Genomic DNA, 25,000 nt, shown 5'->3' with positions numbered 1-25,000 from the left:
GTAGATATGTATAGGGGGAAGGGGACAGGGATACTGGAGTGATGGAGGTAGATATGTATAGGGGGAAGGGGACAGGGATACTGGAGTGATGGAGGTAGATATGTATAGGGGGAAGGAGACAGGGATACTGGAGTGATGGAGGTAGATATGTATAGGGGGAAGGAGACAGGGATACTGGAGTGATGGAGGTAGATATGTATAGGGGGAAGGAGACAGGGATACTGGAGTGATGGAGGTAGATATGTATAGGGGGAAGGAGACAGGGATACTGGAGTGATGGAGGTAGATATGTATAGGGGGAAGGAGACAGGGATACTGGAGTGATGGAGGTAGATATGTATAGGGGGAAGGAGACAGGGATACTGGAGTGATGGAGGTAGATATGTATAGGGGGAAGGAGACAGGGATGCTGGAGTGATGGAGGTAGATATGTATAGGGGGAAGGAGACAGGGATACTGGAGTGATGGAGGTAGATATGTATAGGGGGAAGGGACAGGGATACTGGAGTGATGGAGGTAGATATGTATAGGGGGAAGGAGACAGGGATGCTGGAGTGATGGAGGTAGATATGTATAGGGGGAAGGGGACAGGGATACTGGAGTGATGGAGGTAGATATGTATAGGGGGAAGGAGACAGGGATACTGGAGTGATGGAGGTAGATATGTATAGGGGACAGGGATACTGGAGTGATGGAGGTAGATATGTATAGGGGGAAGGGGACAGGGATACTGGAGTGATGGAGGTAGATATGTATAGGGGGAAGGAGACAGGGATACTGGAGTGATGGAGGTAGATATGTATAGGGGGAAGGAGACAGGGATACTGGAGTGATGGAGGTAGATATGTATAGGGGACAGGGATACTGGAGTGATGGAGGTAGATATGTATAGGGGACAGGGATACTGGAGTGATGGAGGTAGATATGTATAGGGGACAGGGATACTGGAGTGATGGAGATAGATATGTATAGGGGACAGGGATACTGGAGTGATGGAGATAGATATGTATAGGGGGAAGGAGACAGGGATACTGGAGTGATGGAGATAGATATGTATAGGGGGAAGGAGACAGGGATACTGGAGTGATGGAGATAGATATGTATAGGGGGAAGGAGACAGGGATACTGGAGTGATGGAGGTAGATATGTATAGGGGGAAGGAGACAGGGATACTGGAGTGATGGAGGTAGATATGTATAGGGGGAAGGAGACAGGGATACTGGAGTGATGGAGGTAGATATGTATAGGGGGAAGGAGACAGGGATACTGGAGTGATGGAGATAGATATGTATAGGGGGAAGGAGACAGGGATACTGGAGTGATGGAGGTAGATATGTATAGGGGGAAGGAGACAGGGATACTGGAGTGATGGAGGTAGATATGTATAGGGGGAAGGAGACAGGGATACTGGAGTGATGGAGATAGATATGTATAGGGGGAAGGAGACAGGGATACTGGAGTGATGGAGGTAGATATGTATAGGGGGAAGGAGACAGGGATACTGGAGTGATGGAGATAGATATGTATAGGGGACAGGGATACTGGAGTGATGGAGATAGATATGTATAGGGGGAAGGAGACAGGGATACTGGAGTGATGGAGAGGTAGATATGTATAGGAGACAGGGATACTGGAGTGATGGAGGTAGATATGTATAGGGGGAAGGAGACAGGGATACTGGAGTGATGGAGGTAGATATGTATAGGGGGAAGGAGACAGGGATACTGGAGTGATGGAGGTAGATATGTATAGGGGGAAGGAGACAGGGATACTGGAGTGATGGAGATAGATATGTATAGGGGGAAGGAGACAGGGATACTGGAGTGATGGAGGTAGATATGTATAGGGGGAAGGAGACAGGGATACTGGAGTGATGGAGGTAGATATGTATAGGGGGAAGGAGACAGGGATACTGGAGTGATGGAGATAGATATGTATAGGGGGAAGGGACAGGGATACTGGAGTGATGGAGATAGATATGTATAGGGGGAAGGGACAGGGATACTGGAGTGATGGAGGTAGATATGTATAGGGGGAAGGAGACAGGGATACTGGAGTGATGGAGGTAGATATGTATAGGGGGAAGGAGACAGGGATACTGGAGTGATGGAGGTAGATATGTATAGGGGGAAGGAGACAGGGATACTGGAGTGATGGAGGTAGATATGTATAGGGGACAGGGATACTGGATATGTAGATATGGGGGAAGGAGACAGGGATACTGGAGTGATGGAGGTAGATATGTATAGGGGGAAGGGACAGGGATACTGGAGTGATGGAGGTAGATATGTATAGGGGGAAGGAGACAGGGATACTGGAGTGATGGAGGTAGATATGTATAGGGGAAGGAGACAGGGATACTGGAGTGATGGAGGTAGATATGTATAGGGGGAAGGGGACAGGGATACTGGAGTGATGGAGGTAGATATGTATAGGGGGAAGGAGACAGGGATACTGGAGTGATGGAGGTAGATATGTATAGGGGGAAGGAGACAGGGATACTGGAGTGATGGAGGTAGATATGTATAGGGGGAAGGAGACAGGGATACTGGAGTGATGGAGGTAGATATGTATAGGGGGAAGGAGACAGGGATGCTGGAGTGATGGAGGTAGATATGTATAGGGGGAAGGGGACAGGGATACTGGAGTGATGGAGGTAGATATGTATAGGGGGAAGGAGACAGGGATACTGGAGTGATGGAGGTAGATATGTATAGGGGGAAGGAGACTAGGCATCAGGATGATAAACAGATGTGAGTGGGTGGGTGTGATTGTATGTTAGTGGGTGTGAGTGTGTGTTAGTGGGTGCGATTGTATGTCAGTGTGTATAGAGACAGTGTGTAGGGCGACAATGCAAGGCCATCTTAAATAGTCTGTGTAGCAATTTAGTTAGCCATTTAGTTGGCTATTTAGTTGGCTATTTAGTTGGCCATTTAGTTGGCTATTTAGGTATCCACTTAGTTAGTTATTGAGTTAGCCATTTAGTTAGCTATTTAGCATTTTATTTTTTTATTTTTTATTTTACCTTTATTTAACTAGGCAAGTCAGTTAAGAACATATTCTTATTTTCAATGATGGCCTGGGAACAGTGGGTTAACTGCCTGTTCAGGGGCAGAACGACAGATTTGTACCTTGTCAGCTCAGGGATTTACACAGAGTTGACCAAACATTATGTGGGTTAACTGATCTAGGAACAGTGGGTTAACTGGTCTAGGAACAGTGGGTTAACTGCCTGTTCAGGGGGGGTTTGAACTCAACCTTCCGGTTACTAGTCCAACGCTCTAACCACTAGGCTACGCTGCCGCCCCTCTTATGGCATGGGGATAGAAGCCGTTCAGGAGCCTGTTGGTGTCCACTCAATCAGGTCTGTGCTTCCTGTGAGATTCTGATCTGGAGCACCATGGAACTGTGGACCTCTTAAAGTTTCAGTGCAGCCATTTTTCTGTCCGTATCAAATCATTTCCCGGTAACAGTTAACTACCTCACTGCGATTGTTTTCAATTAAAAATGGTCAAAAAGAAACAAAAATAACTTCAAGAAATAATTTCTCAAACAAGAGCTTTGCTGGGGCTGTCTGGGAGTGGTCTGAGTTCAGACGAGCCTAATGGGAGGGATATGTAACCTGAAAACCAGTTGTTATTGGCAGAGAGGTTTGACGCTCTTTGTTATTGGTCTATTAACTTATACCGCCTGGTGATGTCACCAGGTAGGCCAAAGTTCCGTCCCACCAAAACAGGCTGAAATTTCAAGGGGTCTTTTCAATCAGCTCTTCCACTATGACAGCATTGTCATAATTTTCACAATTTCCCAGTATTATTCCAATCTCATAGTGTGGAAATACATTTTAAAATCAAAAGAGAAATCAGGTTTTTGACTTCACTGGGCCTTTAAACCCACTCCTCTCCTGCTCTCCTGCTCTGCTCCCTGTCTCTCTTTATTCAGACAGACAGATGTGTCAAACGTTGTTTGCAGTTCAGTGGCTGAATCACATGGAGGCCAGGAGGGAGGGCTGCAGGGTGGGTGGGGATGGGGGGGGCGCAGGATCGGGGCAACGTGTTTGGTGTTGATGCGCTATACACAGAGAAACAAGAGAGCAATTTGGAGGAAATTGAAAAGGCCAGCAGAGTAGAGACGGAGTGAGAGGAATGGGGCCACAATTGACTTTAACACTCCATTCGCCCTTAGTTCAACAAGAGGCTGTCTGACCTAAATTCACTTTACCTCATCTGCCTAGACGTTTGTTTAGCCCACTGGGCAAACACTTAGAGAAATGTATGAGGCAGAAAAAAATGGAGTACATGTGCTTGAATACATTTAGAGGGAGAGAGGAGAGGGAGAGAGGTAGAGGAGAGAGAGAGAGAGAGAGAGAGAGGGAGAGGAGAGGGAGAGAGGTAGAGGAGAGGGAGAGAGAGGGGGATAGGGAGAGAGGGGGGAGAGAGGAGAGAGAGGGGGATAGAGAGAGGGAGAGAGGTAGAGAAGAGGGAGAGAGAGAGAGAGAGGGAGAGAGGTAGAGAAGAGGGAGGGAGAGAGGTAGAGAAGAGGTAGAGAAGAGGGAGAGAGAAAGAGGAGAGTAATAGAGGAGAACCCAGATATCTGTAGACCTAGACTGCCCTCTAGTGGTGGATACAGTCTTTCTCTCTCTCTCTCTTCTCTCTCTCTCTCTCTCTCTCTCTCTCTCTCTCTCTCTCTCTCTCTGCTCTTTCCCTCTCTCTGTATCTGTGTCTCTCTCTCTCTTTCTGTAGTGATTACAGCGGGCTGGAGGAGATATGTGCTGTGAAATCATATGCTCCAGTTAGGCTGAACAAGGTTTTTTATTATATTCCCCTTGGAGACCTGGAGAGAAGAGAGGAGACCTGGAGAGCAGAGACCTGGAGAGAAGAGAAGAGACCTGGAGAGAAGAGAGGAGACCTAGAGAGAAGAGACCTGGAGAGCAGAGAGGAGACCTGGAGAGCAGAGAGGAGACCTGGAGAGAAGAAAAGAGACCTGGAGAGAAGAGAAGAGACCTGGAGAAAAGAGAGGAGACCTGGAGAGAAGAGACCTGGAGAGAAGAGAGGAGACCTGGAGAGAAGAGACCTGGAGAGAAGAGAGGAGACCTAGAGAGAAGAGACCTGGAGAGAAGAGAAGAGACCTGGAGAGAAGAGAGGAGACCTGGAGAGAAGAGAAGAGACCTGGAGAGCAGAGAGGAGACCTGGAGAGAAGAGAGGAGACCTGGAGAAAAGAGAGGATACCTGGAGAGCAGAGAGGAGACCTGGAGAGAAGAGAAGAGACCTGGAGAGAAGAGACCTAGAGAGAAGCGAAGAGACCTGGAGAGAAGAGAACTGGAGAGAAGAGAGGCGACCTGGAGAGCAGAGAAGAGACCTGGAGAGAAGCAAAGAGACCTAGAGAGAAGCGAAGAGACCTGGAGAGAAGAGACCTGGAGAGAGGAGACCTGGAGAGAAGAGAAGAGACCTGGGGAGAAGAGAAGAGACCTAGAGAGAAGAGAGGAGACCTGGGGAGAAGAGAAGAGACCTAGAGAGAAGAGAGGAGACCTGGAGAGCAGAGAAGAAACCTGGAGAGAAGAGAGGAGACCTGGGGAGAAGAGAAGAGACCTAGAGAGAAGAGAGGAGACTTGGAGAGCAGAGAAGATTCCTGGAGAGAAGAGAGGAGACCTGGAGAGCAGAGAGGAGACCTGGAGAGAAGAGAAGAGACCTGGGGAGAAGAGAAGAGACCTAGAGAGAAGAGAATAGACCTGGGGAGAAGAGTAGAGACCTAGAGAGGAGACCTGGAGAGAAGAAACCTGGAGAGAAGAGAGGAGACCTGGAGAGAAGAGAAGAGACCTGAAGAGAAGAGAAGAGACCTGGAGAGATGAGAAGAGACCTGGAGAGCAGAGAGGAGACGTGGAGAGAAGAGAGGAGACCTGGGGAGATGAAAAGAGACCTGGAGAGAAGAGAAGAGACCTGGAGAGAAGAGAGGAGACCTGGAGAGAAGAGACCTGGAGAGAAGAGACCTGGAGAAAAGAGAGGAGACCTGGAGAGAAGAGAAGAGACCTGGAGAAAAGAGAGGAGACCTGGAGAGAGGAGACCTGGAGAGGAGAGAAGATACCTGGAGAGAAGAGAGGAGACCTGGAGAGAAGAGACCTGAGAGAGGAGACCTGGAGAGATGAAAAGAGACCTGGAGAGAAGAAAAGAGACCTAGAGAGAAGAGAAGAGACCTGGAGAGAAGAGAGGAGACCTGGAGAGAAGCGAGGAGACCTGGAGAGAAGAGAGGAGACCTGGAGAGAAGAGACCTGGAGAGAAGAGACCTGGAGAAAAGAGAGGAGACCTGGAGAGAAGAGAAGAGACCTGGAGAAAAGAGAGGAGACCTGGAGAGAGGAGACCTGGAGAGGAGAGAAGATACCTGGAGAGAAGAGAGGAGACCTGGAGAGAAGAGACCTGGAGAGAGGAGACCTGGAGAGATGAAAAGAGACCTGGAGAGAAGAAAAGAGACCTAGAGAGAAGAGAAGAGACCTGGAGAGAAGAGAGGAGACCTGGAGAGAAGCGAGGAGACCTGGAGAGAAGAGAGGAGACCTGGAGAGAAGAGATCTGGAGAGAAGAGACCTGGAGAAAAGAGAGGAGACCTGGAGAGAAGAGAAGAGACCTGGAGAAAAGAGAGGAGACCTGGAGAGAGGAGACCTGGAGAGGAGAGAAGAGACCTGGAGAGAAGAGAGGAGACCTGGAGAGAAGAGACCTGGAGAGAGGAGACCTGGAGAGATGAAAAGAGACCTGGAGAGAAGAGAAGAGACCTAGAGAGAAGAGAAGAGACCTGGAGAGAAGAGAGGAGACCTGGAGAGAAGAGACCTGGAGAGAAGAGAGGAGACCTGGGGAGAAGAGAAGAGACCTTCTCTCTCCTCTCCCACCTCTCTCTCCTCTCCCACCTCTCTCTCCCCTCTCACCTCTCTCTCTACTCCCACCTATCTCTCTCCTCTCCCACCTCTCTCTCCTCTCCCACCTCTCTCTCCTCTCCCACCTCTCTCTCTCCTCTCCCACCTCTCATTTCTCTCCCACCTCTCTCTCCTCTCCCACCTCTCTCTCCTCTCCCACCTCTCATTTCTCTCCCACCTCTCTCTCCTCTCCCACCTCTCTCTCTCCTCTCCCACCTCTCATTTCTCTCCCACCTCTCTCTCCTCTCCCCACTCTCTCTCCTCTCCCACCTCTCATTTCTCTCCCACCTCTCTCCTCTCCCACCTCTCTCTCTCCTCTCCCACCTCTCTCCTCTCCCACCTCTCTCTCTCCTCTCCCACCTCTCATTTCTCTCCCACCTCTCTCCTCTCCCACCCTCTCTCTCCTCTCCCACCTCTCTCTCCTCTCCCCCTCTCTCTCTCCTCTCCCACCTCTCATTTCTCTCCCACCTCTCTCCTCTCTCACCACTCTCTCTCCTCTCCCAACCTCTCTCTCCTCTCCCACCTCTCTCCTCTCTCACTCTCTCTCTCCTCTCCCACCTCTCTCTCTCCTCTCCCACCTCTCTCCTCTCTCACCCTCTCTCTCCTCTCCCACCTCTCTCTCTCTCCCACCTCTCTCTCTCTCCCACCTCCATTTCTCTCATTTCTCTCCCACCTCTCATTTCTCTCCCACCTCTCTCTCCTCTCCCACCTCTCTCTCTCCTCTCCCACCTCTCATTTCTCTCCCACCTCTCTCCTCTCCCACCCTCTCTCTCCTCTCCCACGTCTCTCTCCTCTCCCACCTCTCTCTCTCCTCTCCCACCTCTCATTTCTCTCCCACCTCTCTCCTCTCTCACCTCTCTCTCTCCTCTCCCAACCTCTCTCTCCTCTCCCACCTCTCTCCTCTCTCACCTCTCTCTCTCCTCTCCCACCTCTCTCTCTCCTCTCCCACCTCTCTCTCTCCTCTCCCACCTCTCTCTCCTCTCCCACCTCTCTCTCTCCTCTCCCACCTCTCATTTCTCTCCCACCTCTCTCCTCTCCCACCTCTCTCTCTCCTCTCCCACCTCTCTCTCCTCTCCCACCTCTCTCTCTCCTCTCCCACCTCTCATTTCTCTCCCACCTCTCTCCTCTCTCACCTCTCTCTCTCCTCTCCCAACCTCTCTCTCCTCTCCCACCTCTCTCCTCTCTCACCTCTCTCTCTCCTCTCCCACCTCTCTCTCTCCTCTCCCACCTCTCTCCTCTCCCACCTCTCTCTCCTCTCCCACCTCTCTCCTATCCCTCCTTCTCTCTCCTCTCCCACCTCTCTCCTCTCCCACCTCTCTCTCCTCTCCCACCTCTCTCCTATCCCTCCTTCTCTCTCCTCTCCCACCTCTCTCTCTTCACTCCCTCCTTCTCTCTCCTCTCCCACCTCTCTCTTTCTCCTCTCCCACCTCTCTCCTCTCTCACCTCTCTCTCCTCTCTCACCTCTCTCTCCTCTCCCAACCTCTCTCTCTCCTCTCCCACCTCTCTCTCTCCTATCCCACCTCTCTCTCCTCTCCCACCTCTCTCTCTTCACTCCCTCCTTCTCTCTCCTCTCCCACCTCTCTCTTTCTCCTCTCCCACCTCTCTCTCTCCTCTCCCAACCTCTCTCTCTCCTCTCCCACCTCTCTCTCTCCTATCCCACCTCTCTCTCCTCTCCCACCTCTCTCTCTCCTATCCCACCTCTCTCTCCTCTCCCACCTCTCTCTCTTCACTCCCTCCTTCTCTCTCCTCTCCCACCTCTCTCTTTCTCCTCTCCCACCTCTCTCTCCTCTCCCACCTCTCTCTCTCCTCTCCCACCTCTCTCTCTCCTCTCCCACCTCTCTCTCTCCTCTCCCTCCCTCTCTTCTTGTACAGGCACTCAGGTTGTGAACACACACACATTCCCCCTCTCTCTCTAGTAGAGAAAGTAGGAAGGCGAACGTGGAGGGCTCTGAGCAACAAGCTCATTAAGTCTTTATTGGGCTCCCGGGGTAGAGGAGGATTACGATATGGACATTGTTTATATACAAATGTTGCTGAGGGAATCATGATGATTTGTTATTACACAGTTCCCTCTCTCTCTCTCTCTCTCTCTCTCTCTCTCTCTCTCTCTCTCTCTCTCTCTCTCTCTCTCTCTCTCTCTCTCTCTCTCTCTCTCTCTCTCTCTCTCTCTCTCTCTCTCTCTTTCTCTCTCTCCCTCTCTGTCTCTCTCTCTCTCTTTCTCTCTCTCTCCCTCTCTCTCTCTCTCTCCGTCTCTCTCTCTCTCTCTCACCCTCTCTGTCTCTCTCTCTCCGTCTCTCTCTCTCTCTCTCTCTCTCTCTCTCTCTCTCTCTCTCTCTCTCTCTCTCTCTCTCTCTCTCTCTCTCTCTCTCTCTTGAAGATGAAAGAAAGTAGAAGTGAGAAATCACACTAGGTCTGCCTGCACAGCATCGCACACTTCTTGTCATGAACCGAATGCACTCTCCAGGTGTTCTCTGTCCTCTCCAGTCCCCCATCAGCTACTCTCTCTATCTCTCAGCCCTTACACCCTGTGTGGGCCAGCATCCCAAAGGGCACCTTTTTCCCTATGTAGTGCACTACTTTTGACCGGAGCCCCTGTGGACGCTATAAAGGGAATAGGGTCCCATTTGTGTCGCTGGTCGACAACAGCCTGGTCAGCAGCCTGGCATCCAACAGCACATAGATTTATGTCACATTGTCATCCCAGCCAGTAAAGTTCCTCTGCCATAGCATGGAGACTAGAAATGTCACTAAGCATGTAGCTACAGTATGTGGTGGTGGTGGTGAGGGGGGGTGTTATGTTCATTCTGCATCGTGGCTGAGTGGGCACAGAAGTGTCATTTTAAACGGCAGGGCCCAGCAGGCGGGCTGTGAGGCTGAGGGAGGGAGGATGACGAAGCAGCGCAGTGTTGCCACACACCCCGAGCTTTGTTTGGAAACACTGTGGCACCCTGCCACTGCTGCTCCGCACAGCCAACCAATAGGAACAGCTGATCCCCAGAACACTCCTCGGCCCTGCCAAGCTAAGAGAGAGCTCAGCGACAGGCAGCGAGAGAGAGCTCAGCGACAGACACAGAGAGAGAGCGAGCTCAGCGACAGACAGAGAGAGAGAGAGAGAGAGAGAGAGAGAGAGAGAGAGAGAGAGAGCTCAGCGACAGACAGAGAGAGAGAGAGAGAGCTCAGCGACAGACAGAGAGAGAGAGAGAGCTCAGCGACAGACAGAGAGAGAGAGAGAAAGAGAGACAGAGAGAGTGAAGGAGAGAGGCAGTGGTAGAGAGAAATGCAGAGAGATAGAGATTCAGAGAAAGATAGAGATGCAGAGATCCAGTACATGCCTAAACACAGCACAAGCCCCCTGCCCACTTTCCCCCTCACAGCCGTCCCATCAGCCAATCACGTGGCCTGTCAGTCAGCTAATTGATCACACTCAGATGATGTCTCTATTTTCTTCCCTGCCCTCCTCTCCCTCCCCTCTCCCCTCTCTCTCCTCTCCCTCCCTCCTCTCCCTCCTCTCTCTCCTCTCCCTCCCTCCTATCCTTCCCTGCCCTCCTCTCCCTCCCTCCTCTCCCTCCCTTGTCTCCCTCCCTCCCCTCTCTCCTCTCTCTCCTCTCCCTCCCCTCTCTCCTCTCTCTCCTCTCCCTCCCTCCTATCCTTCCCTGCCCTCCTCTCCCTCCCTCCTCTCCCTCCCTTGTCTCCCTCCCTCCCCTCTCCCCTCACTCTCCTCTCTCTCCCACCTATCCTTCCCTGCCCTCCTCTCCCTCCCTTGTCTCCCTCCCTCCCCTCTCTCCTCTCTCTCCTCTCCCTCCCTCCTATCCTTCCCTGCCCTCCTCTTCCTCCCCTCACTCTCATCTCTCTCCCACCTATCCTTCCCTGCCCTCCTCTCCCTCCTCTCCCTCCCTTGTCTCCCTCCCTCCCCTCTCTCCTCTCTCTCCTCTCCCTCCCTCCTATCCTTCCCTGCCCTCCTCTCTCTCCTCTCCCTCCCTCCCCACCTCCAGTCCCCTGTAATTGCAGACCTGTTTAGAGTGGACCAATCTTTATGAAATATTGGAGTAACAGACGACAGCGTATCGTAGATATTAAGGAGAGGGATGTCTGAGATCAGTCAGAGTTGGATGGGTCTGCCACGTTCCCCTACGGGCCACCTGCCCAGCGAGTCTGCCACGTTCCCCTACGGGCCACCTGCCCAGCGAGTCTGCCACGTTCCCCTACGGGCCACCTGCCCAGCGAGTCTGCCACGTTCCCCTACGGGCCACCTGCCCAGCGAGTCTGCCACGTTGCCCCCTACGGGCCACCTGCCCAGCGAGTCTGCCACGTTCCCCTACGGGCCACCTGCCCAGCGAGTCTGCCACGTTACGGGCCACCCCCACGGGCCACCTGCCCAGCGAGTCTGCCACGTTCCCCTACGGGCCACCTGCCCAGCGAGTCTGCCACGTTCCCCTACGGGCCACCTGCCCAGCGAGTCTGCCACGTTCCCCTACGGGCCACCTGCCCAGCGAGTCTGCCACGTTCCCCTACGGGCCACCTGCCCAGCGAGTCTGCCACGTTCCCCTACGGGCCACCTGCCCAGCGAGTCTGCCACGTTCCCCTACGGGCCACCTGCCCAGCGAGTCTGCCACGTTCCCCTACGGGCCACCTGCCCAGCGAGTCTGCCACGTTCCCCTACGGGCCACCAGTCTGCCACGTTCCCCTACGGGCCACCTGCCCAGCGAGTCTGCCACGTTCCCCTACGGGCCACCTGCCCAGCCAGTCTGCCACGTTCCCCTACGGGCCACCTGCCCAGCGAGTCTGCCACGTTCCCCTACGGGCCACCTGCCCAGCACCAGTCTGCCACGTTCCCCTACGGGCCACCTGCCCAGCCAGTCTGCCACGTTCCCCTACGGGCCACAGCGAGTCTGCCACGTTCCCCCACGGGCGAGTCTGCCACGTTCCCCTACGGGCCACCAGTCTGCCACGTTCCCCTACGGGCCACCTGCCCAGCGAGTCTGCCACGTTCCCCTACGGGCCACCTGCCCAGCGAGTCTGCCACGTTCCCCTACGGGCCACCTGCCCAGCGAGTCTGCCACGTTCCCCTACGGGCCACCTGCCCAGCAGTCTGCCACGTTCCCCTACGGGCCACCTGCCCACCAGTCTGCCACGTTCCCCTACGGGCCACCTGCCCAGCGAGTCTGCCACGTTCCCCTACGGGCCACCTGCCCAGCGAGTCTGCCACGTTCCCCTACGGGCCACCTGCCCAGCGAGTCTGCCACGTTCCCCTACGGGCCACCTGCCCAGCGAGTCTGCCACGTTCCCCTACGGGCCACCTGCCCAGCGAGTCTGCCACGTTCCCCTACGGGCCACCTGCCCAGCGAGTCTGCCACGTTCCCCTACGGGCCACCAGTCTGCCACGTTCCCCTACGGGCCACCAGTCTGCCCACGTTCCCTACGGGCCACCAGTCAGCCACCACGTTCCCCTACGGGCCACCTGCCCCAGTCTGCCACGTTCCCCTACGGGCCACCTGGCCACCAGTCTGCCACGTTCCCCTACGGGCCACCTGCCACCAGTCTGCCACGTTCCCCTACGGGCCACACGGGCCACCAGTCTGCCACGTTCCCCTACGGGCCACCTGCCCCAGTCTGCCACGTTCCCCTACGGGGCCACCAGTCTGCCACGTTCCCCTACGGGCCACCTGCCCCAGTCTGCCACGTTCCCCTACGGGCCACCTGGCCACCAGTCTGCCACGTTCCCCTACGGGCCACCTGCCCAGCGAGTCTGCCACGTTCCCCTACGGGCCACCAGTCTGCCACGTTCCCCTACGGGCCACCTGCCCAGCGAGTCTGCCACGTTCCCCTACGGGCCACCAGTCTGCCACGTTCCCCTACGGGCCACCAGTCTGCCACGTTCCCCTACGGGCCACCAGTCTGCCACGTTCCCCTACGGGCCACCCAGTCTGCCACGTTCCCCTACGGGCCACCTGCCCCAGTCTGCCACGTTCCCCTACGGGCCACCAGTCTGCCACGTTCCCCCTACGGGCCACGGGCCACCAGTCTGCCACGTTCCCCTACGGGCCACCAGTCTGCCACGTTCCCCTACGGGCCACCAGTCTGCCACGTTCCCCTACGGGCCACCAGTCTGCCACGTTCCCCTACGGGCCACCAGTCTGCCAGTCTGCCACCTACGGGCCACCACGTCTGCCACGTTCCCCTGCCCACGGGCCACGGGCCACCTGCCACGTTCCCCTACGGGCCACCAGTCTGCCACGTTCCCCTACGGGCCACCAGTCTGCCACGTTCCCCTACGGGCCACCAGTCTGCCACGTTCCCCTACGGGCCACCAGTCTGCCACGTTCCCCTACGGGCCACCAGTCTGCCACGTTCCCCACGGGCCACCAGTCTGCCACGTTCCCCTACGGGCCACCAGTCTGCCACGTTCCCCTACGGGCCACCAGTCTGCCACGTTCCCCTACGGGCCACCAGTCTGCCACGTTCCCCTACGGGCCACCAGTCTGCCACGTTCCCCTACGGGCCACCAGTCTGCCACCCTACGGGCCACCAGTCTGCCACGTTCCCCTACGGGCCACCAGTCTGCCACGTTCCCCTACGGGCCACCAGTCTGCCACGTTCCCCTACGGGCCACCAGTCCACGTTACGGGCCACCAGTCTGCCACGTTGCCACCCCTACGGGCCACCAGTCTGCCACGTTCCCCTACGGGCCACCAGTCTGCCACGTTCCCCTACGGGCCACCAGTCTGCCACGTTCCCCTACGGGCCACCAGTCTGCCACGTTCCCCTACGGGCCACCAGTCTGCCACGTTCCCCTACGGGCCACCAGTCTGCCACGTTCCCCTACGGGCCACCAGTCTGCCACGTTCCCCACGGGCCACCAGTCTGCCACGTTCCCCTACGGGCCACCAGTCTGCCACGTTCCCCTACGGGCCACCAGTCTGCCACGTTCCCCTACGGGCCACCAGTCTGCCACGTTCCCCCGGGCCACCAGGGCCACCAGTCTACGGGCCACCAGTTCCCCTACGGGCCACCAGTCTGCCACGTTCCCCACGGGCCACCAGTCTGCCACGTTCCCCTACGGGCCACCAGTCTGCCACGTTCCCCCCCACCAGGGCCACCAGTCTGCCACGTTGCCCGTTCCCCTACGGGCCACCAGTCTGCCACGTTCCCCTACGGGCCACCAGTCTGCCACGTTCCCCTACGGGCCACCAGTCTGCCACGTTCCCCTACGGGCCACCAGTCTGCCACGTTCCCCTACGGGCCACCAGTCTGCCACGTTCCCCTACGGGCCACCAGTCTGCCACGTTCCCCTACGGGCCACCAGTCACGTTCCCCTACGGGCCAGTCGCCACGTTCCCCTACGGGCCACCAGTTCCCCTACGGGCCACCAGTCTGCCACGTTCCCCTACGGGCCACCAGTCTCACGTTCCCCCACGGGCCACCAGTCTGCCCGTTCCCCTACGGGCCACCAGTCTGCCACGTTCCCCTACGGGCCACCAGTCTGCCACGTTCCCCTACGGGCCACCAGTCTGCCACGTTCCCCTACGGGCCACCAGTCTGCCACGTTCCCCTACGGGCCACCAGTCTGCCACGTTCCCCTACGGGCCACCAGTCTGCCACGTTCCCCTACGGGCCACCAGTCTGCCACGTTCCCCTACGGGGCCACCGGGCCACCAGTCTGCCACGTTCCCCTACGGGCCACCAGTCTGCCACGTTCCCCTACGGGCCACCAGTCTGCCACGTTCCCCTACGGGCCACCAGTCTGCCACGTTCCCCTACGGGCCACCAGTCTGCCACGTTCCCCTACGGGCCACCAGTCTGCCACGTTCCCCTACGGGCCACCAGTCTGCCACGTTCCCCTACGGGCCCCACGGGCCACCAGTCTGCCAGTCGTTCCCCTACGGGCCACCAGTCTGCCACGTTCCCCTACGGGCCACCAGTTCTACGGGCCACCAGTCTGCCACGTTCCCCTACGGGCCACCAGTCTGTTCCCCCGGGCCACCAGTCTGCCACGTTCCCCTACGGGCCACCAGTCTGCCACGTTCCCCTACGGGCCACCAGTCTGCCACGTTCCCCTACGGGCCACCAGTCTGCCACGTTCCCCTACGGGCCACCAGTCTGCCACGTTCCCCTACGGGCCACCAGTCTGCCACGTTCCCCTACGGGCCACCACCACGTCCCCTACGGGCCACCAGTCTGCCACGTTCCCCTACGGGCCACCAGTCTGCCACGTTCCCCTACGGGCCACCAGTCTGCCACGTTCCCCTACGGGCCACCAGTCTGCCACGTTCCCCTACGGGCCACCAGTCTGCCACGTTCCCCTACGGGCCACCAGTCTGCCACGTTCCCCCCTACGGGCCACCAGTCTGCCACGTTCCCCTACGGGCCACCAGTCTGCCACGTTCCCCTACGGGCCACCAGTCTGCCACGTTCCCCTACGGGCCACCAGTCTGCCACGTTCCCCTACGGGCCACCAGTCTGCCACGTTCCCCTACGGGCCACCAGTCTGCCACGTTCCCCTACGGGCCACCAGTCTGCCACGTTCCCCTACGGGCCACCAGTCTGCCACGTTCCCCTACGGGCCACCAGTCCCCTACGGGCCACACGTTCCCCTACGGGCCACCAGGGCCACCAGTCTGCCACGTTCCCCTACGGGCCACCAGTCTGCCACGTTCCCCTACGGGCCACCAGTCTGCCACGTTCCCCTACGGGCCACCAGTCTGCCACGTTCCCCTACGGGCCACCAGTCTGCCACGTTCCCCTACGGGCCACCAGTCTGCCACGTTCCCCTACGGGCCACCAGTCTACGGGCCACCAGTCTGCCACGTTCCCCTACGGGCCACCAGTCTGCCACGTTCCCCTACGGGCCACCAGTCTGCCACGTTCCCCTACGGGCCACCAGTCTGCCACGTTCCCCTACGGGCCACCAGTCTGCCACGTTCCCCTACGGGCCACCAGTCTGCCACGTTCCCCTACGGGCCACCAGTCTGCCACGTTCCCCTACGGGCCACCAGTCTGCCACGTTCCCCTACGGGCCACCAGTCTGCCACGTTCCCCTACGGGCCACCAGTCTGCCACGTTCCCCTACGGGCCACCAGTCTGCCACGTTCCCCTACGGGCCACCAGTCTGCCACGTTCCCCTACGGGCCACCAGTCTGCCACGTTCCCCTACGGGCCACCAGTCTGCCACGTTCCCCTACGGGCCACCAGTCTGCCACGTTCCCCTACGGGCCACCAGTCTGCCACGTTCCCTACGGGCCACCAGTCTGCCACGTTCCCCTACGGGCCACCAGTCTGCCACGTTCCCCTACGGGCCACCAGCCACGTTCCCCTACGGGCCACCAGTCTGCCACGTTCCCCTACGGGCCACCAGTCTGCCACGTTCCCGGGCCACCAGGGCCACCAGTCTACGGGCCACCGTCTCCCACGTTCCCCTACGGGCCACCAGTCTGCCACGTTCCCCTACGGGCCACCAGTCTGCCACGTTCCCTACGGGCCACCAGTCTGCCACGTTCCCCTACGGGCCACCAGTCTGCCACGTTCCCCTACGGGCCACCAGTCTGCCACGTTCCCCCTACGGGCCACCAGTCTGCCACGTTCCCCTACGGGCCACCGTTCCCCTACGGGCCACCAGTCTGCCACGTTCCCCTACGGGCCACCAGTCTGCCACGTTCCCCTACGGGCCACCAGTCTGCCACGTTCCCCTACGGGCCACCAGTCTGCCACGTTCCCCTACGGGCCACCAGTCTGCCACGTTCCCCTACGGGCCACCAGTCTGCCACGTTCCCCTACGGGCCACCAGTCTCCCCTACGGGCCACCGTTCCCCTACGGGCCACCAGTCTGCCACGTTCCCCTACGGGGCCACCAGTCTGCCACCGTTCCCCTACGGGCCACCAGTCTGCCACGTTCCCCTACGGGCCACCAGTCTGCCACGTTCCCTACGGGCCACCAGTCTGCCACGTTCCCCTACGGGCCACCAGTCTGCCACGTTCCCCTACGGGCCACCAGTCTGCCACGTTCCCCTACGGGCCACCAGTCTGCCACGTTCCCCTACGGGCCACCCCCGTTCCCCTACGGGCCACCGGGCCACCAGTCTGCCACGTTCCCCTACGGGCCACCAGTCTGCCACGTTCCCCTACGGGCCACCAGTCTGCCACGTTCCCCTACGGGCCACCAGTCTACGGGCCACCAGTTCCCCTACGGGCCACCAGTCTGCCACGTTCCCTACGGGCCACCAGTCTGCCACGTTCCCCTACGGGCCACCAGTCTGCCACGTTCCCCTACGGGCCACCAGTCTGCCACGTTCCCCTACGGGCCACCAGTCTGCCACGCGTTCCCCTACGGGCCACCAGTCTGCCACGTTCCCCTACGGGCCACCAGTCTGCCACGTTCCCCTACGGGCCACCAGTCTGCCACGTCTGCCACGTTCCCCTACGGGCCCCACGTTACGGGCCACCAGTCTGCCACGTTCCCCTACGGGCCACCAGTCTGCCACGTTCCCCTACGGGCCACCAGTCTGCCACGTTCCCCTACGGGCCACCAGTCTGCCACGTTCCCCCCCTACGGGCCACCAGTCTGCCACGTTCACCCTACGGGCCACCAGTCGTTCCCCTACGGGCCACCAGTCTGCCCGTTCCCCTACGGGCCACCAGTCTGCCACGTTCCCCTACGGGCCACCAGTCTGCCACGTTACGGGCCACCAGTCTGCCACGTTCGGGCCACCAGTCTGCCACGTTCCCCTACGGGCCACCAGTCTGCCACGTTCCCCTACGGGCCACCAGTCTGCCACGTTCCCCACGGGCCACCAGTCTGCCACGTTCCCCTACGGGCCACCAGTCTGCCACGTCCCCTACGGGCCACCAGTCCCCCCTACGGGCCACCAGTCTGCCACGTTCCCCTACGGGCCACCAGTCTGCCACGTTCCCCTACGGGCCACCAGTCTGCCACGTTCCCCTACGGGCCACCAGTCTGCCACGTTCCCCTACGGGCCACCAGTCTGCCACGTTCCCCTACGGGCCACCAGTCTGCCACGTTCCCCTACGGGCCACCAGTCTGCCACGTTCCCTACGGGCCACCAGTCTGCCACGTTCTACGGGCCACCAGTTGCCACGTTCCCTACGGGCCACCAGTCTGCCACGTTCCCCTACGGGCCACCAGTCTGCCACGTTCCCCTACGGGCCACCAGTCTGCCACGTTCCCCTACGGGCCACCAGTCTGCCACGTTCCCCTACGGGCCACCAGTCCACGTTCCCCTACGGGCCACCAGTCTGCCACGTTCCCCTACGGGCCACCAGTCTGCCACGTTCCCCTACGGGCCACCAGTCTGCCACGTTCCCCTACGGGCCACCAGTCTGCCACGTTCCCCTACGGGCCACCAGTCTGCCACGTTCCCCTACGGGCCACCAGTCTGCCACGTTCCCCTACGGGCCACCAGTGCCACGTTCCCCTACGGGCCACCAGTCTGCCACGTTCCCCTACGGGCCACCAGTCTGCCACGTTCCCCTACGGGCCACCAGTCTGCCACGTTCCCCTACGGGCCACCAGTCTGCCACGTTCCCCTACGGGCCACCAGTCTGCCACGTTCCCCTACGGGCCACCAGTCCCTACGGGCCACGTTCCCCGTTCCCCTACGGGCCACCAGTCTGCCACGTTCCCCTACGGGCCACCAGTCTGCCACGTTCCCCACGGGCCACCAGTCTGCCACGTTCCACGGGCCACCAGTCTGCCACGTTCCCCTACGGGCCACCAGTCTGCCACGTTCCCCTACGGGCCACCAGTCTGCCACGTTCCCCTACGGGCCACCAGTCGGGCCACCAGTCTGCCCGTTACGGGCCACCAGTCTGCCACGTTCCCCTACGGGCCACCAGTCTGCCACGTTCCCCTACGGGCCACCAGTCTGCCACGTTCCCCTACGGGCCACCAGTCTGCCACGTTCCCCTACGGGCCACCAGTCTGCCACGTTCCCCTACGGGCCACCAGTCTGCCACGTTCCCCTACGGGCCACCAGTCTGCCACGTTCCCCTACGGGCCACCAGTCCCCTACGGGCCACCAGTCTGCCACGTTCCCCTACGGGCCACCAGTCTGCCACGTTCCCCTACGGGCCACCAGTCTGCCACGTTCCCCTACGGGCCACCAGTCTGCCACGTTCCCCTACGGGCCACCAGTCTGCCACGTTCCCCTACGGGCCAGTCTGCCGTTCCCCTACGGGCCACCAGTCTGCCACGTTCCCCTACGGGCCACCAGTCTGCCACGTTCCCCTACGGGCCACCAGTCTGCCACGTTCCCCTACGGGCCACCAGTCTGCCACGTTCCCCTACGGGCCACCAGTCTGCCACGTTCCCCTACGGGCCACCAGGGCCACCAGTCTGCCACGTTCCCCTACGGGCCACCAGTCTGCCACGTTCCCCTACGGGCCACCAGTCTGCCACGTTCCCCTACGGGCCACCAGTCTGCCACGTTCCCCTACGGGCCACCAGTCTGCCACGTTCCCCTACGGGCCACCAGTCTGCCACGTTCCCCTACGGGCCACCAGTCTGCCACGTTCCCCTACGGGCCACCAGTCTGCCACGTTCCCCTACGGGCCACCAGTCTGCCACGTTCCCCTACGGGCCACCAGTCTGCCACGTTTACGGGCCCCTACGGGCCACCACGTTCCCCTCGGGCCACCAGTCTGCCACGTTCCCCTACGGGCCACCAGTCTGCCACGTTCCCCTACGGGCCACCAGTCTGCCACGTTCCCCTACGGGCCACCAGTCTGCCACGTTCCCCTACGGGCCACCAGTCTGCCACGTTCCCCTACGGGCCACCAGTCTGCCACGTTCCCCTACGGGCCACCGTCTGCCCGTTCCCCTACGGGCCACCAGTCTGCCACGTTACGGGCCACCTACGGGCCACCAGTCTGCCACGTTCCCCTACGGGCCACCAGTCTGCCACGTTCCCCTACGGGCCACCAGTCTGCCACGTTCCCCTACGGGCCACCAGTCTGCCACGTTCCCCTACGGGCCACCAGTCTACGGGCCACCGTTCCCCTACGGGCCACCAGTCTGCCACGTTCCCCTACGGGCCACCAGTCTGCCACGTTCCCCTACGGGCCACCAGTCTGCCACGTTCCTACGGGCCACCAGTCTGCCACGGGCCACCAGTCTGCCACGTTCCCCTACGGGCCACCAGTCTGCCACGTTCCCCTACGGGCCACCAGTCTGCCACGTTCCCCTACGGGCCACCAGTCTGCCACGTTCCCCTACGGGCCACCAGTCTGCCACGTTCCCCTACGGGCCACCAGTCTGCCACGTTCCCCTACGGGCCACCAGTCTGCCACGTTCCCCTACGGGCCACCAGTCTGCCACGTTCCCCTACGGGCCACCAGTCTGCCACGTTCCCCTACGGGCCACCAGTCTGCCACGTTCCCCTACAGTCATCAAGTATTTACTGATCCTGCCAATCCACCAATCAGAGAGGGGAGGAACGTCGGTCGCTAGGCAGGTGAAAAACGATTGTGTTTGTGTTTGAGAATAAAATGCTAATCAGAGTCCCACGGTTCACAGAGAGAGGGAGAAACAGAGTGAGAGAGAGAGAGAGAGAGAGAGAGAGGAGGCATGTGAGGACAGCCCAGCCCTCAGAACAGCCTCAATTAGTCAGGGCATGAACTATACAAGGTGTAGAAAGCGTTCCACAGGGATGCTGGCTCATGTTGACTCCAATGCTTCCCACAGTTGTGTCAAGTTGGCTGGATGTCCTTTGGGTGGTGGACTATTCTTGATACACACGGGAAACTGTTGAATGTGAAAAACCCTGCAGTTGTTGGTTCTAATAGGACGCTAATACTGATAGAATACAACATGCTAGTCAGTACCCTAAGAGGCCCATCATGATGCTACATCAATCTAATACTGATAGAATACAACATGCTAGTCAGTACCCTAAGAGGCCCATCATGATGCTACATCAATCTAATACTGATAGAATACAACATGCTAGTCAGTACCCTAAGAGGCCCATCATGATGCTACATCAATCTAATACTGATAGAATACAACATGCTAGTCAGTACCCTAAGAGGCCCATCATGATGCTACATCAATCTAATACTGATAGAATACAACATGCTAGTCAGTACCCTAAGAGGCCCATCATGATGCTACATCAATCTAATACTGATAGAATACAACATGCTAGTCAGTACCCTAAGAGGCCCATCATGATGCTACATCAATCTAATACTGATAGAATACAACATGCTAGTCAGTACCCTAAGAGGCCCATCATGATGCTACATCAAGGGCTGTTTTAGAAAAATACTGCTCCTTTCTATTAATGTTACAAATCTCCATGTCTACACTTACATGTGCTCTCTATTCCTATCTCTCTCTCTCCTCTCTCTTCCTTTCTCTCTCTCTCCTCTCTCTCTCTTCCTTTCTCTCTCTCTTCCTTTCTCTCTCTTCCTTTCTCTCTCTCTCTTCCTTTCTCTCTCTCTTCCTTTCTCTCTCTTCCTTTCTCTCTCTTCCTTTCTCTCTCTTCCTTTCTCTCTCTTCCTTTCTCTCTCTCTCTTCCTTTCTCTCTCTCTTCCTTTCTCTCTCTTCCTTTCTCTCTCTTCCTTTCTCTCTCTCTTCCTTTCTCTCTCTCTTCCTTTCTCTCTCTCTCTTCCTTTCTCTCTCTCTCTTCCTTTCTCTCTCTTCCTTTCTCTCTCTCTTCCTTTCTCTCTCTCTCCTCTCTCTTCCTTTCTCTCTCTTCATTTCTCTCTCTCTCCTCTCTCTTCCTTTCTCTCTCTCTTCCTTTCTCTCTCTTCCTTTCTCTATCTCTTCCTTTCTCTCTCTCTTCCTTTCTCTCTCTTTCTTTCTCTCTCTCTTCCTTTCTCTCTCTTCCTTTCTCTCTCTCTCTTCCTTTCTCTCTCTCTTCCTTTCTCTCTCTCTTCCTTTCTCTCTCTTCCTTTCTCTCTCTTCCTTTCTCTCTCTCTCTTCCTTTCTCTCTCTCTCTTCCTTTCTCTCTCTTCCTTTCTCTCTCTCTTCCTTTCTCTCTCTTCCTTTCTCTCTCTCTCCTCTCTCTTCCTTTCTCTCTCTTCATTTCTCTCTCTCTCCTCTCTCTTCATTTCTCTCTCTCTTCCTTTCTCTCTCTCTCCTCTCTCTCTTCCTTTCTCTCTCTTCATTTCTCTCTCTCTCCTCTCTCTTCCTTTCTCTCCATTTCTCTCTCTCTCCTCTCTCCATTTCTTTCTCTCTCTCCATTTCTTTCTCTCTCTTCATTTCTCTCTCTCTATTCCTTTCTCTCTCTTCCTTTCTCTCTCTCTATTCCTTTCTCTCTCTCTCCTCTCTCTCTCTTTCTCTCTCTCTATTCCTTTCTCTCTCTCTCCTCTCTCTCTCTCTCTCCTCTCTCTTCATTTCTCTCTCTCTCCTCTCTCCATTTCTTTCTCTCTCTTCCTTTCTCTCTCTCTCCTCTCTCTTCCTTTCTCTCTCTTCATTTCTCTCTTCCTTTCTCTCTCTCTCTCTCTCTCTCTCTCTCTCCTCTCTCTCCATTTATTTCTCTCTCTTCCTTTCTCTCTCTCTTCATTTCTCTCTTCCTTTTTCTCTCTCTCTCTCTCTCCTCTCTCTCCATTTATTTCTCTCTCTTCCTTTCTCTCTCTCTTCATTTCTCTCTCTCTATTCCTTTCTCTCTCTCTCCTCTCTCACTTCATTTCTCTCTCTTCATTTCTATCTCTCTCTTCCTTTCTCTCTCTCTCCTCCCTCTCTTCCTTTGTCTCTCTCTTCCTTTCTCTCTCTCAACTATTTTGTGAATGAATTCAAACAGTGTTTCTGAAAGAGGAGCAGCTTTGTCAACTGGCTGGATGATGATGATTATGATGCCCTTTCTCCCCGACCTGACACGACAACTCGTTATGGGAACATCGCCAGGTCCAATGAGATTAATTACTTGAATGTGAAAACCTGTTTGTTGAAACACGTTGTTGAGTCTGGCTCCAGATCTGAGAGTGGGCAGGCCCCGGCCTACAACCCCCAGAGGTCCAGACTCAACCCCAAAACATCGGAATTGCCCGTACTGTTGATAGTAAATGTTGATGATGTTAATGTAGCTGAGGTTACTGTGCAGGGAGCTCAAAGGGAGGGCGTGAATGTGACTGAGCTCCAGGAAGTGGTTACCAAGGGCAGTGGTTACCAAGGGCAGTGGTTACCAAGGGCAGTGGTTTCCAAGGGCAGTGGTTTCCAAGGGCAGTGGTTACCAAGGGCAGTTGTTACCAAGGGCAGTTGTTACCAAGGGCAGTTGTTACCAAGGGCAGTGGTTACCAAGGGCAGTTGTTACCAAGGGCAGTGGCAACGCTGATTCCGAGGGTAATACGCCTGTCTTACAGACGACGGAGAATGATGTGCCCAGTGTTATTACAGACACACAGGGTGATGGTCACAGTGTAATTACAGACACACAGGGTGATGTGCCCAGTGTTATTACAGACACACAGGGTGATGTGCTCAGTGTAATTACAGACACACAGGGTGATGGTCACAGTGTAATTACAGACACACAGGGTGATGTGCCCAGTGTTATTACAGACACACAGGGTGATGTGCTCAGTGTAATTACAGACACACAGGGTGATGGTCCCAGTGTTGTTACAGACACGCAGGGTGATGTGCCCAGTGTAATTACAGACACACAGGGTGATGGCCCAGTGTTATTACAGACACACAGGGTGATGTGCCCAGTGTTATTACAGACACACAGGGTGATGGTCCCAGTGTAATTACAGACACGCAGGGTGATGTGCTCAGTGTAATTACAGACACACAGGGTGATGGTCCCAGTGTAATTACAGACACGCAGGGTGATGTGCCCAGTGTAATTACAGACACAGGGTGATGTGCCCAGTGTAATTACAGACATGCAGGGTGATGTGTCCAGTGTAATTACAGACACAGGGTGATGTGCCCAGTGTAATTACAGACACACAGGGTGATGTGCCCAGTGTAATTACAGACACACAGGGTGATGTGCCCAGTGTTGTTACAGACACACAGGGTGATGTGCCCAGTGTTATTACAGACACACAGGGTGATGTGCCCAGTGTAATTACAGACACACAGGGTGATGTGCCCAGTGTTATTACAGACACACAGGGTGATGTGCCCAGTGTAATTACAGACACACAGGGTGATGTGCCCAGTGTTATTACGGACACACAGGGTGATGTGCCCAGTGTAATTACAGACACACAGGGTGATGTGCTCAGTGAAATTACAGACACGCTCCATTTGATGGGGTAGAAGGCCCTTCACAGCTTTTAGGAAGTTACCTGTGGTGCTGATGTTTAGACCGAGGTACGTATCGTTTTTTTGTGTGCTCTAGGGCAACGCTGTCTAGATTTTTTGTCTTACTGAGATGTACTGTCAGGGCCCAGGTCTGACAGAATCTGTACATAAGATTTAGGTGCTGCTGTAGGCCCTCCTTGGTTGGGGACAGAAGCACCAGATCATCAGCAAACAGTAGACATTTGACTTCAGATTCTAGCAGGATGAGGCCGGGTGCTGCAGACTGTTCTAGTGCCCTCGCCAATTTTCTAATATATATGTTGAAGAGGGTGGGGCTTAAGCTGCATCCCTGTCTCACCCCACGGCCCTGTGGGAAATAATGTGTGTGTTTTTTGCCAATTTTAACCGCACACTTGTTGTTTGTGTACATGGATTTTATAATGTCGTATGTTTTACCCCCAACACCACTTTCCATCAGTTTGTATAGCAGACCCTCATACCAGATTGAGTCAAAAACTTTTGGGGAACCAACAAAGCATGAGAAGACTTTGCCTTTGTTTTGGTTTGTTTGTTTGTCAATTAGGGTGTGCAGGGTGAATACGTGGTCTGTCGTACGGTAATTTGGTTAAGATACAATTTGACATTTGCTCAGTACTGTCACGTTGGTATGAAGGATCGGGAGACAGGCGCAGGATTTTTTTTTTATTAAGTCCAAATGACAGCGTACCGCGTAAAGACACGGGGACGAAGACCAAACAAACACGTATCAAAAACACATCCGTGATGATTTGTTTTCACTGAGGAAATGTACGAGTCTGCTGTTCATGATCATTCAGATGTAACCGATGTGAACTAGCTAGCTAGCGTAAAGTCTATACTGTTACACAGAG

General features: G+C 56.6%; 1 protein-coding gene across 2 annotated transcripts in view; it reads left to right on the top strand.

The window, feature by feature from the left end:
• Positions 1-25,000, top strand: part of LOC123996316 (LIM domain containing preferred translocation partner in lipoma) — a 436,125-nt gene that overhangs the window by 402,883 nt on the left and 8,242 nt on the right. The window lies entirely within an intron of this gene.

This window comes from Oncorhynchus gorbuscha, linkage group LG02, assembly GCF_021184085.1.
Source record: "Oncorhynchus gorbuscha isolate QuinsamMale2020 ecotype Even-year linkage group LG02, OgorEven_v1.0, whole genome shotgun sequence".
Classification (NCBI taxonomy): Eukaryota; Metazoa; Chordata; class Actinopteri; order Salmoniformes; family Salmonidae; genus Oncorhynchus; species Oncorhynchus gorbuscha.
Note: the sequence above shows the minus strand (reverse complement) of the source record. Positions and strands in the feature narration are given on the sequence as shown.